Here is a 14,938-nt window from a genome sequence, read left to right on the forward strand (position 1 = left end):
TCACCAAGGCCCTCTAACCTACATACTCTCACTACCTTGAATCCCTGCAAGAATATGACAAAGTGAAGTCAAATACATTTGATTCTCTAGTCGAGAAAGTTGCAGAACTAGAGAAATTTTTTGGGAATAGGAATACAACAACTTAAATCTTTGAAGAAATAGTGTGCCTTTCTCAAAAGGGAAGAATCAGTCACATGATACCCCTAGAGGAAGTGAGAGTAATAGAGGTCAACATGGAACAATAATTTCATAGGTAAGGGGGGTAAGCACCATCAAGAAGAAAAATCTAATATTCATTTCATTCATTGCAACAGAGATGGACATAATGCATCAACATGCAAAATCCTATGGCAAAATATCAAAGATAAATAAAATAAAAAAGAAGATAGAGGTAAAAATAGAACCAACAACAAGTAAAAGACCTGAATATTTTCATTTTGTCATTTTCCATTACAATGTTGGAGTAATTGAAGGTTTTCTTCAAAATAAATCTTCTTCTTGGAGAGATGAATGGATGCTTCACATAAGTGCAACATGCCACATGACATTTTGCATATACTTCTATGAAAACTTCAATGACAATGTAGATGGAACAACGCATTTCACAGGTAAATCAAGTATCAAAACCTCAAGATTTGGCACCATTAGGTTTAAATTTCCTGGATTTTCTAATTTTCTTCAGCATGATGTACTCTATCTTCTAGAACTGCAAAGAAATTTGCTATTTCTTCTTCACATTTTCTAGCAAGGCTACTCTATTCATTTCCTCTATGGTAAAGTAGGAATAAGGAAGGCATCTGACAACATGGTTGTCATCACTAGAGTGGAGGATGAAATTCTACTAAAGCTGAAAGGGACATTTTCTCATGGACATGATTCTACATATCTCTCTCATCACGATGAAGGTACATTACCATATAGTCTATTTCATGTTAGATTTGGATATATTAATTATGACAAACTTCATTTATTGGAGAATAATTGTATCTCTAGTTTTCCTACTACTCCTAAGAAACTAAATCAATGTGATGCTTATATCCTTGGAAATGTAGCAAACAACCTTTTAATGATTCCACTTCCAGAGTATGTAGAAAAATTGGACTGATTAATTTTGATTTGTTTGTCCCTATGTATTTTCCATCTGCTAATGGAAATAAAGATATGGTGAATTTTATTGATAATTAGACCTAGGATGTGTTGGGTGTACTAGTTAAAAAATAAATCTCATGTATGGATCCAAAATGAAGCATAATCACATATTGGCTCTTTTCGCACTAATAATGTAAGAGAATATACCTAGAACGAATTTGAAAATCTCTTTTTCAGCATGGGATTCAACATCCAACTACTGTTCCATACAATTCTCAACAAAATAGTGTCGCTGAAAGAATGAATAGGACTATATTGAATACGATTTGTTCCATGAGGTTTTTAAAAGAAGCAAAGTTTATGGTTTGTGATAATGAGGTTCTATGTGTAGTTTATGTGAAAAACATATTTCCATCTCATGTGCTCATAAATAAGACTCCTAATGAAATGTTGTATGATTTCATTCCTTTGATAAGACATCTCAAGGTCATTAGTTCGACTGGTTATGACTTGATTCCTAGGGGAAATGGAAAAAGCTTGATGCAAGTGATCAAAAGTGCATATTATTGGGGTATTCAAGTACAACCAAGGCATATTGTATTTACGATGAGGTAATTAAAACATTTATTCTTTCCAAAATTTTATTTTTTCTTGAATCTTCTACACCTAAAAACACTGTTGAGTGAAAACTTGATCATTTGGATATATTTGTTGATGTAAATACATATCATGAATTTGGTAAAAGGTTCCACATCTTGAATGGGGGATCACTATCTTGGATCAATATTTGGAATCTCATTTTGAAGCACCATCTCATGCTCATGAAGTTACAACCACTTCAACAGATTAGGAAGATCCTTTGAATAAGCATAAAGAAAGCTTTGTGGCTAAAGTATTTGCACAAAAGGAAGGTGTTTATAATGATGATATTTTTTCCCTCACAACAAAATGGAACACCAAACAGACCACCTTTTCCCTGGTAGCTCAGAATGGATGGAAATTTCGTCAAATGGACATGAAGACTACTTTCTTGAATGGAGACTTGAAGGAGAATGCCTTCATGTCTTAGATAGAAGGTTTTGTTGTGAAGGGACAACAACATAAATTATGTAAACTCATTAAATCCTTATATGGCCTAAAACAAGCACTATGAGCCTAGCGTAAAAAGTCAACTAAGCATATTCTGAAATTGAGTTTCAAATACTTTAATCTTAATAATGCAAATTTATTTGTCAAGAAGGTTGGACAAATTATTGTATATATTATAGTATGTAAATGATATACTGATGATAGGGAAAATTGAAAGATATATTACATCCATAAATAAAGAATTGAAGAGTGGATTTGAGAGTATATATTTGGGACATCTTCACTATTACTTGGGCATTGAAGTGACTCAACATCCAAATTACATATTCATCTCTCAAAAGAAGTAAATTGTAGATTTGTTGAATAGGTTTGACATGGTTGAATGTAATCCGCTTTCTACTCCAATGGTGTAATACCCTCCTCCCATATTTACCCAAGTTACTAGCTTGTTAGGGTAAAAATGTGATGGAGAGTTACTATGATATGATTTAACTCCCCATGTACAGTTAATGAAGTTGAATCGACAAGAAAATACCAATTTGAACTTCCTCAAGAGCTATAGAACCTTCAGGAGCCAACCAACCCCTTCAGGTGTCCAACCCTGAGAGAACTTGATGTTTTTTTGAACTAGACCCCTAGTCACTCCCATTACAAGGCATGCATGTGACTGAGACCCTCCAGTCACTCCCACAACAAGGCATCCATGCAACTGTGGCCTCTTTCAGGTAGTTCTGTGTTAGTGACCCCAGATACTGAGCCATTTTTCAGGGCTAGGACTCAGGCCACTACCCAGAACTTCATGAAACTTCCAAAAATGATAACTAACAATGATACAAGGCTACTAATGCAACCACTTGAACAAGGACTTGACCTGACCCCTACTAGCCATGATAGGAATTCCATCAAACATATCATAAACATGTAATCTACAAGTCATAACAACATATCTAAACATAGGGTCTCATACTTATCTGAGATTTGTCAAGAAGGAATGATGCCTCCTCATAGTAGCTACATTATCATCTATTAGGCCATAGTTTCACTATTCATTCATTTACTAATCAAGAATGATAAGAGCCACAACTAAGATTTGTCATAAATCCATGCATATAACCAACTAAACAACATAGATAGAACAACCATCAAACCACATGTTAACAAGTACATTTACACATACACTCCAAGAGGAAAAAACTCTTATTAACATATGCAAAAGCCAATCAAGCTAAGGACTTCCACGTACCACCCGTCCATAGATTGTCTAAACCAAATCTTTCTGTCAATCACCCTCGTATCATATTCCAAGCATGAATGTGGGACCCACAACAGAACCAATCAAGGCTTCCTCAGGCTTTACTGTGTAACCCGCTAAGGGATTCCTAGGCCCAAACAATGAACATGCACTTCATGATTTACCGCAATCCCACCATATACAGATCAAGTTATCACTGGGACCTAAACAAGCATGGATGCCTCTAGATCTCTCAACCTATAATGTTGCTTCATTACATTCCAATAGAGGAACAAGATGTTGACATCTTGACAAAGGCCTTGTTAGGAGGGAAGTTTGAATTCCATTGGGGAAGGATAGGGGTGGTTGATAATCCCTTTCTTACTAAGAGGGAGTGTTGAGAAGTAGCAAGAAAATGTCAGTTATGACTTTTTCCTTGGTCAAAATTGAGATAATTTGAATTTCCACATCAACAAAAATCTTGGAGGTAGTTAACTGAAGTGACATGGCTCGTGTCACTCAATTAACTCATTTAATTCAAGTGACATGATTGATAATTTGTATCAATCTAATTCATTTATATTAAGTTGTCTCTAGTTAAACTAGTTCCAACTGTTGGAGGAACTAGAGGGAGGTCAATTATGTAGTGTGACTTTATTCCAATTCAATGATCATCCAGTTAACTGATGAATCAACCCTAATTAGCTAATGCATGCAGATAATTCGAGCTACCCAGTTGAGGTGGATATTCCAAGGTAATGTAACATCAATTGTAGACTATTCTAGAGTGTACAGGTGTTGCATGCAATCATAGATCAATCCTTGGGAATTGCATAATAAATTTGGAGGAAATTCCTAAATAATAGGGGCCTAATTTTCTTAGGATTTGTGCAAGGAAATAGGGGCTTGGGTGAGTTTATATTTGGCTAAGTGTTGGCCAAAGTCATTCAATTGATCAGAGAGATACATTATTCAATTTTAGGTTGTGCTCAGACTAAGCAAGCATTTGTAATACATCTCTATTATTTGATTTATGCAAGACAGATTGAAGGGGTTTTGAGTAGTTGGTTTCCCTTAGATAAATAATTGTGCATGTCTGATGTTTCTTACTGCATGTTTATGGTTGGTGTTCTAAATTGTGAATTGAATTCCATAAAGCACTAGAGTAGGATTATGTCTTGTGATTTAGATTAAAATTTCATAAGAAATTGCAATTATATAACCATAAATCTACAAATATTCAGAGTTTTGTTATCTATGGAGTTTAATGTTGTAATGTTACTATTTATTACTACATGATTTTACTTGTTATTAGAGTTGTACGTTGTCATGTTTCTCCATCAACCTTGGCTACCTTCATGTTAAGATTTGGTTATTATTGGGTTAATGCAGGACCATTATCCTACTTACCCTATTTGTGGCTCAATCATATTGTGTGGGTATTGCTTACAACTACTGCTTGTGGTCATCATTGAATACAATACCATATTTGTGGTTTGATTTTTCCTATAGAATGGTTTCTTTGTGCTTGTGATAATCCCAACGCAGTGCAGGTGTGCCCTATCTTACATATTAAACAAGTCAACTGCCCCAAAAATGACTCGACAAGAACCCTTGAGGGTTTGACCATTTGACATAAAGGTTGAAATATTTTAGTAAGAATTTTTTCTTGTGCTAGAAAATTTCCTTTGTAAAACTTAGGTGCCTCTAATAAATATTCTTTTTTTTTTTAAGGAGGGGAAGTCACTCTTAGAAGGCTCATTTAGCTTCCTTATGATTTCTTTGGAAGTCTCCCACTTTACATACACATCATAATCACAACCATGTTGCTATTGAAATCCACTCTCCTCATTATCTATTGATTTGGTATTAGCAACACCCTTAATTACATACACATCACAATCGTGGCCCTATAGTTGTTAAACCTAGTTCTCCTTATTATACATTGATTTGGTAGCAACAACTTATTTATTAGGTGTTTTTGGTATTTCTTTATAACAATGACTTAGTATTGATGTTATATCAGTCAATATCAAAACAAGGTCACTGACCATTGAATGAGATAGTGCTCTCAGAGCATCTCCCTGAGACAATCTTGTGCTACTTCTAGTTTTTTTGTTGATATGTTTACATTGCTTTCCAGTGATTCATGGCCTAATTTTATCCTCTTCCAAGACATAAAATCTCTAGGGATCATTGATGATGAAAGGGTTATTGGGCTCATTAATGTAGATTATTAAGGGAGGGAGCTTATGGCTGAGATAACTTTACCATCGCTTCTAGTTGAATTTGGAGAACAGATCGAGTTGTTCTTGGTTGTTGACCTTATAGGTGTTGTAGAAGCTTCATTTTCAAAGTCCTTTTCTGTTTCATCTAAGATGAGCTTGTTTCTCTAACTAGCCTCGATGCTTTATTTCGTAGAAAAAACTTCCTTGTTATTCCCACACACAAGAAAAAGTTATAAATGCATTCCCTTATTCATTTGTTACATATATTTCTAAACTCTTTAATTTTTCCAATTCCTCATGGAAATGGCATCCTTTTCTTCTATTGTCAAAATCTATTAACATGTTTATTGTCATCAAGAGTTGTCTCTTTATTTGAAACAATCTTCGTCACTTATTCCCCACTTTCCCCTTCCTCATTCCCAGTTAGTATCCAATGTTTAATTTGTAGTCTTGTGGTTTGTATAAGATCATCATCTTCATCTTTGTAAAATGAGCTTCCCTCACGATTGCCTCCATGTAAGTGCCTAGGCTTCTACAAATTAGGCAATCCATTTTTTTCATTGGAGGTCATTTCATGATTGTTATTCAAGTGATTTTCACCCTCATACTTGTTGTACATAGAATTTCTCTACCATTATATTTTTGTAGTTACAAACATGTTAGAAGGTTCAACTTCTTACAAAAATTTTGAGCCTATTGCAACATGTTTGTTCACCCTGATAAAGCATGTTATAGGGATTATCTCAATTTATTTACTTGAATTCTCAATTCCTTCTTCTCAAGTACTGAGCCTAAGTTTTCTTATTAGGTTTATAGTTTCATAATATACTATTCTATCCAGTATGAAAGTACCAAGTACTACAGATTGAAATCCCAAGGATTCACATTTTCCATTTGGAGGGGGGTTGGGAAAATCAACAATTCACTTCTCTTTGGCCCCATATTCTAGTGTCTCAATGGACTTGTGTGTGTCTCAAGGATCTAGACTCACATAGAATACCATCAAATTTTTGGCATCATCATCCTCAAAAGAATCCTATTGCATCTAAAAATAAAAATTAATTATTCCAATTTGGATTTGCAATCATCCTCAACCCTTGTCCATTATATACCTGGACTTTTCAATTATAGCTTTACAAGATTCAAGGAGAGAGGACCTTACACAACTACAAGTCTATATCTAAGGCATGGATCCAAGTGGTTTTCATGTACACCCGGTTACCCACTATTTTGGTTGGGTACTTATTTGGGAAATTGAAGACCAAACCTTGGTACAAAAATGAAGTAGTGAGAAAACCATCCTTGAACAGTGATAAAAAAATTATGCCTCCAATAATTTCCTAAGAAGTTGAGACCTTCATTCATAAAGATTACATAGAAATTGGAACTTCACTACAACACTTGGTGTACATTCCTTAAGGTAGACATGAAGAAGAAATGTGGAAAACCTTGTTATGATACAAGAGCATAGAAGTATGGATTGACCGTTAGACATAAGACTTGTATCACGTCATGAAGATGTGAGCATTTGCAGTAATCAAACAAGTTCTGAAATTGATCATGAAGAGATAACCAAAGATGGTGATGCCAATTATGGTGTTGCAATGGGTGTCTCTAGAACATAAGTTTCTAATAAAATCTCATATGTAATTATATTGGATGACAAGAAATTGTAGTGATCCATCTACGACATTTGGTCTTCTCTGCAAGTGTTTTACCATGAACTTGATAGTGAAATGAATGAATGGGCTTCTCCATACATTAATTTTTTTGGCTTCATGTAACTAGATTATATTTGAGTCCCTAAGGCATTATGTTGTTGGTTTGATTAGGATTTTTCTTCAAGATAAAATGGAAGGATGAGTACGATGTGTTTTTATGTCTATGTACTATTTGATATACTTTTCCCTGACAAATTGTGACACTGCCCAAATGCCACCATAAATAATAACTAATTATTTCATATCATTTGAAAACCATGCACCACATTGTGCTTCCACTCGAGATTCCTTCCATGTGTGTCGAACACTACCTCGTGACAGGAATGATCGTGATGTTATTCCAAAATCAGCTAATGGTAATCACTACAGTGCAAGGATAATGTTTTAGAGGACTCTTAGACTTAATGAAATGATCTATAATCCATACATTGTGGAATGTGATAGATACGAGATGAGAATTCATGTTTTTAGTCTAAAGAAGACAAAACTAAAGCTCTTTGTTAGTGGGATTCAAAATCATCTATGTATGCCAAAACAACAATGGGGTTTACCCACACAGAGAAACATATATGACCAGAGTGAAGAATTAGAAACAAGAGATTCTTGAATATAGGACCCCCATCATAGAACCTTGAAGAAATAATAATAAGTTTGTTTGGACATATAAGTGTGAAGAAGAATTCAACAAGTTAGAGGAACTATTAATAACCATGCCCATTCTAAAGGTACTTAACATGGAACAATAATTTTTGGTTTGCATTGATGCATCCAAGGAAGACCTTGGATGTGTATTGCTACAAGATGGAGGGTAATAACCTATGTGTAAATAAGACATAGGCTATGTTAGCATTCCTTAGTTTTCCCAAGGCTGAGAGAGGAAGCCAAGGAGGTAACCTCAGACCAACTTTGGACTTGGAAGCTAGCCCTACCAAATCAGAGAGGGCTTTCTCTAAAATAACCTCACAACCAATGGAAATGATAGGAGAATATGTATATTTTAGGCTAGGTATTTTGCACAGTAGGGTTTGATTAGGGTTTGTCAGATAAGAGCACTAGGTCTAAGAAGTAGGTCAAGTATTCCTAAAGATCAGTTGCAGTCATAAGATGGGGCAAGGTAGATTCAATCAGTGGCTCAAAATCATTTGTCATTGTAGTGTAGTGAGGATAATGTAGTAGGATTTAAGTGAGAAAAATCATGAATTCACTTATGTAGAAAGAAAACGTTGAAATGCTAATCCCAAACAAAACAGAGCATTCAGATGATGATTTCTGTTTAAAACTCATGAGATAAATCATAAGCTAAAATGTATATGGCTTCTAGGTAGGTCTAATAATAAAATATAAAATAAAATAGAAGAAAGAATAGAGCCACTGTCACAACACAAGAATCCCATAAAGATAGCTGCAATTGCATATATTTCTGCCAATATCAAGTACGCTAGTTCAAGAGCATGAGTTTCCAATATCTAATCCTCTCCTTTTCTTGATTCTGACTACATATAGATGAAAAACCAAATTCCCCCTCTTGGGGGTCGAATTCTTCATCCTAGGAACTAATTACATCATTTTCTCTAACCATTGCCAAAAACTAGGGAGGTTAGAAACCAATTCCCTTTTTACACTGACTGATTTGATTTGACTTTGAAAGCTTTAATTACAAGGAAATCAACTCTAACCATCACTAAAATTCTTAATTACATCATATAAAATAAACGAGATACAAATTACATCTACCAAGGTCAAATCTTGACCATCAAAAGGCAGAAACAAGCCTCCTCCACAGAAGCGCAACGAACTTTGGCAAGATGTTTTGATGGCTTTCAGGGATCTTTAAACTTTTTTGAAGGCTATTACAGGTAGCTTAGGATTTCTACTACACCTATGAAGCTTCAAGTCACCAAAAATACATCTCTAAGACACCTCAAAACTAATTAGAATACAACTACTCCAAAAGCGCAGCAAGTGACCCAAAACAGTGGCAGAAGGGTGATATAGGTGGTTTTTGGCCATTTTCTGAAAATTCATGAGCTGACAAGTGACCCCAAGTAGATTTCTGGAATGTAATAATAAAAATCCACCTCCAAATTCTTTCCAATCTTCATTTGGAGCCTCTGGGAAAAAGTGCAGCGAGCACACACTGCGTTTCTATAGAGTACCCTTTAACTGTGTGCAAAAATTCTTCAAAATTTCAAACATTTGTTTCTTTTTCTTGTTTTCTGAGTTGCATTCAGGCCACTAAGGATGCATCATCTAGAAGGTCAAGGTTGTCCCTCTTCTTTATCTTGTTAAGGTATTTCTTGAGTTTTCCCTTCATGTTCTTGACCTTAACCCTAGAAACCATGTTCCTTGCATAATAATGTCTAGCCATATTCCTCTGCATGGTGAAATCTTTGTTTGCCTTCTTCAAAGGCTTCTCTAAATACTCATTCCCCTATTCAAGCCAATACTCCTTTTTATATTCAAAACCAACAGCTATGGGGTCATTGGGGTCTTTGTGAGCTTGAGGAGGAGATGGCTCTTTGTCATGTTGTTATTTCCTTACCATTGCTCTTGTTGTAGGTCTCCTTGGATGTCTCTGAAGGTTTGTGTCTTCCATTTTCTCTACATTAATAACTGCTTTTCCCTTGTCCTTAGCTGCAAAAAGATCTGCTCTGCTAGATGAGGGATAATCTTCACGTGATTTACCCTACTGTAGTAGGCTTAGATTCAGTTACCTATTCTCTTATTTCAAGGAACCACCATGAAATTGGCTTTAGAAAGGTCATCTTGTAACTCTTTGAGTTGTGTCTGCTGCTCTTTAATGATGTCTTTTGTTGCCTTATCTCCATGATCAATCATATCTACCTCAGGAGGTACCTCTTCATGATGCTACAATGGTGAATCACCTCTATCCCTAAGTGATTTCTCTATCACGGCTTCAGCTTGAACTTCTTCAATAATAACCTCCTTAGGCACTCTTTGTGCTTAAGCCCTAGTCATAGGTTTAGGAGTAGGCATGTCTCTTTCTATCTCAGGGGAAAAAACCAGCCTCTTAAGCTTCTTGTATGTTTGTGAAACCTCTTTCCCAGGCTCAGGTCTCTGTGGCCCGGATGATGTATGAGTATTGAGGCTTTTGGACTGATGAGAGATAGGCAAGAGAGAAACTGCCTCCAAGAATGCTTCCCATGACATATTGACCTATGTGAGCTGGTGGAGAACTATGACTTTGATAAAATAATGATGGAATAAGCTTGCTTGATGATCTTTCCCTTTAGTCTGCACCTTTTCAGTCATCTTAACCAAGCTTCTTATAAACAAGTAATTGGGTAGGTTTATTAGTTGGATGGATGTGAAATTCATCAATAACCTGATGTGATACTAATATAACCTACTGAACCTACCTTCACAAGTGAAATATTTCATAATCATCTTCATCAAAGGAGTATATTTATCCAATAATTTCCTGCTAGGAAAGATATGAGATGGGGTTTTCTTATATTGTGGTTTCAGGAACACTTTGTAGTTTTCAATGTCCAAATCCATCCCCTTTAACCAAATTTATCCTTGATTGGGAATACTAATGGCTGAAGATATAACCTCTGTTGAGACTAGGAAGTCCATCACTGTTATGGTGGTCTTATTCCTCTTGAAATTGGTGGAAAATAGATTAGTCAACTCACAATGGTAGCCCACCTCTTGTACTTTCTCACAAAACCCTAAGTAGCCTACTTGTTCAAATGACCTCTTGATGAACTCAGAAGCATTGATCTCTTGCATATGAGTTGGCTCATATATTTAGATCTATTCCCTGTTATTGTATTTCTTCTTTTCAAGTCTGGCCATGTTGTTGGCTTTACTTGACTAAAAATCCTAGTTTGAGAGGAGAAAGGGTAGGGGTCTAGGGCTGCAAAATAGGGGAAACAGAGCAGCTAGTTTAGGGAGGGCAATGGAGGGGATAGGAGTTAGGGAAATTTTTAGGGAAAATTTAAGGGGTACTTGGCAGTGAAATTTCTTAGAATGTATGAGGGAAGAAGGGGAAGAAATGAAAAACACATTGAAAACCCAGAAATGCAGCAAAAGCGTAGCGAGGGCTTGGGTTTTTTAGAAAAGTGATGGGATGAGTGAAATAGGTATGGAAAATGGTTGAGGAGGGTTTAATAAGTTCATACAAGTGTATTTGGGTATAAAACTAGGGAACTTCTCCTTGGAATGAAACAAAGACCATTAAAACTTAAAAACGCAACAAAAACCCTGGGAGAGGGGATTTAATAACTTTTAGAGGGAAAACACTGCATCAGAGGGTTGATGAAAGGTTTAATTAATTTTTCAAGAGTGTTTGAATCTTTTAGAGTGAGAAATGAGCTATTTCTTTACTTTGTTTGACCTCCAAACCTAAAAACGCAGTGAATCTTCAGAAGCACAACAAAAATGCAACAAGCTAATGGAAAAAGCAATGGGTGATGGAATTTCGAAGATCTGATGGTTGTGATGAGGCACGATGGTAGAGAGGAACTCTTGGAGAATGAAATTAAGTTTTTGAATGATTTAGTGCCCTTTATTAGCTTGAAACTCGATTTTGGCTAGATGAAAACATGACATCATCTGTACTTTTGAGAAAATGACAATTGACTAATTTGACATGCAACATTATTTCTTCAAAAGGAAATGTTACTTTGATTTCTTTTGTTCCCTAGTTTCTAACTCCCATGATGATGACCAAATGGATGACATGACTCCCTAAATAGATATTCATGACTAATATAATGATGAAAATCAAAGGTGAATCCTAGACCATGACCTATATGATGACACATTAACTCTTTTGATGACCTAGGACAGGAGATGATGACATTACCATGATGGGTGATGGTGACCTTGAGAAAATGGAGGGAGTAGAAATGACCTAGATAGTAACCAATGACCCTTTGACAACCAAGAGGTATCAAATTTTATTTGAAAATATAACAATTTGACCTAATGACCCTATCAACCACATGGAAAGAGTACATTTGATCACTGGTGACTCATAGACACTAACATTGGCTCCATCTGAGGATGGCAGATCCTTTAGGAGGTGTCAAGAACACTGTAGACCAGGTAGCTCATCCATTAGGCAAGGGAGTCAAAATAAAACACTTGACATTCAAATGACTCACTAACTAAACTTAAGAAAAACTGACACTGACTTGACTTGACTAAAAAATTGACTTTACAACTTTAGAAAGAAAACAACAGCTGATCATAGAAGCCTTATAACCTTCACCTAGGGCTTCAAACTTCTTTGACAACTCCTCTCCTTGACAACAAATAAAAATGTTATTTACAATGGAAATGAGAACTTTTGTGCAAGATCAGGTGAAATAATGTTTGAGGAGTCTACCATTCACCGATCCTCCTGGAAGTGCTTGCCCGTCAAGATCTTCTAACAAGTAAGCATTTTTCCCTCTGAATGCTAAAATCTTGTAGGGTCCTTTCCATAGGTTGTCGAACTTACCATGTTTTTCCTTATCCTCATTCCTAGCATCCCATCAGAGAACAACATCTCCCAATTTGAAATCATCATCCTTTGTTTTCTGATCATAAATCTTCTTAATATTCTCCTGAAGCTTTGAAGTATTGTGGAAAAATTCTTCCTTAGACTACTGCAAGTGAATCATTTGATTGATTCTTCATTGAATATCATTTGGCTCACTATCAACCTCTTGTAGGATTTTCATCACCGACACTACTAGGGAAGTTGGAAACACCGTATCTACACCATAGACCAACTGAAAGGGTGACATGCTGATAGATTTCTTTGTGCTCACTCTGTCTTCACATAGAGCATTAATTAACTTTTTATGCCAATTCCTTTTGTTCTCTTCCAACAACTTTTTTATTATGTTCACCAATGACTTGTTTGATGATTATGCCAGCCCATTGCCTTGAGGGTAATATGTTGTCGAATTCCTATCTTATGTGATATTTATCACAAAAGTCTATTATCTTTTGGTATTTTAAGGTTGTTGCATTGTCAGTAATTATTTTATATGGGCAACCAAAGAGAGACAAAATATTACTCTCGATAAACTAAATAATTATCGTATATGTATCTTTTCCTGTAGGAATGGCCTCAATCCACTTTGTGAAATAGTTTGTGCCAGTATCCACTTATGCTGAGTTGTGGATGGAGGATGAATCTCACCGATGAAGTCAAGCCCCCACTGCTGAAAGGGTGCTTGGACTGAAATTGGCTGCAAGGGTAGCGGTAACAACTTTCTCTCTCTAAAAAATTTGGCACTCATAGCAACTCATGATTGTTTTATATACATCGGAAAACAAACTAGACCAATAGAAACCAGCCCTCAATATATTATCTGTTGTAGTTTTCCAAAAAAGATGACCACCACAATCACCTTTATGGAAATCATTCATCACTTCTTTAGCTTCACTTTCTACCAAACAGTTCAATAAAACCCCTCCTGGATCCTTCCAATATAAAGCATTATCAAGAATACAATACTTTAGAGCCTTCAATTTCAATCATCTACCTTTACTCTTGGACACACTCGGTGGAGGATTTAAATTTGCAGCACATGAACTATATCTAAATACCATGGTGATGAAGTAAAAATTTTAGATACCTGAGGAAATGAATCAACCACCTTCTCCTCAGAAAGTGCAGCAATAAGGTTGATGTCCAAGGCATGTAAGTTAGATCTTCCCATAATCTTAGCCAAGCCCTGTCCTTTGACTAGCTTTGTAGGTCTGTTTTCTAAGTCATATTCCAGCATCGCAACTATCCACTTACCATGCGTGCCTTCAGGATCATTCTGCATTAACACATCTTTGACAACAACATTTGGAACATAGGCAAGAATATGCGAATGAAAGATATAAAATCGGAAGTCTTTCAAAGCTTTAACTAGTGCCAATGCCTATTTTTCAATGATATTATATTTAAGAGCCCCATCCCTTATTGTTCTACTAAAGAAGGAAATTGGTTGCTTTATTTTCTGATCTTTCTTTTGCATGAGGACAACAGCCAATGTATGCTCAAACGCAAAGGAAAAGATGATAAAATATAGTGTATAATCCGGGCTATTAAGGATAGGATCATGGGGCAATGAAAACTTGACTTGATTGAATAATTTCCTTGCCTCCTCGAACCATTTCACTTCGCTTCTTTTCTTCAACATATTAGTGATTTCCCTTAAATGTTCAGCAAGGTTAGGAATAAACCTCCTCAAAAAATTGATCTTACCATTGAAAGATTGAATTTCCTTCTTATTTCTAGGAAAATCCAGTTGATGAATTTCCTCAATCCTTGAAGGATCTACTCGGATGCCATCTTTAGATATAATATGACGAGAAATTTTCCCTCCTCCATAGAAAATAAACGTTTCTTTGTATTTAGTGATATGCCAAATTTTTTTCACCTTTGGAAGATTGTCCTTAAATGTTGCAAGTGCTCTTTGTCCGTCTTGGAAAAAATGGTTATGTCATCGAGATTAAAGACCAAAAATATATCCTTCTCATTGGAAAATGCGATATCCATTGCTCGCTAAAAAGTTCCTCCTGCGTTCTTCAACCCAAAAGGCATCTTAAAGTACATAAAAGTA

This window comes from Pinus tabuliformis, chromosome 1_1 (genome assembly GCF_031772625.1).
Source record: "Pinus tabuliformis cultivar Carrire ecotype Pingquan chromosome 1_1, CPIR1, whole genome shotgun sequence".
Lineage (NCBI taxonomy): Eukaryota > Viridiplantae > Streptophyta > Pinopsida > Pinales > Pinaceae > Pinus > Pinus tabuliformis.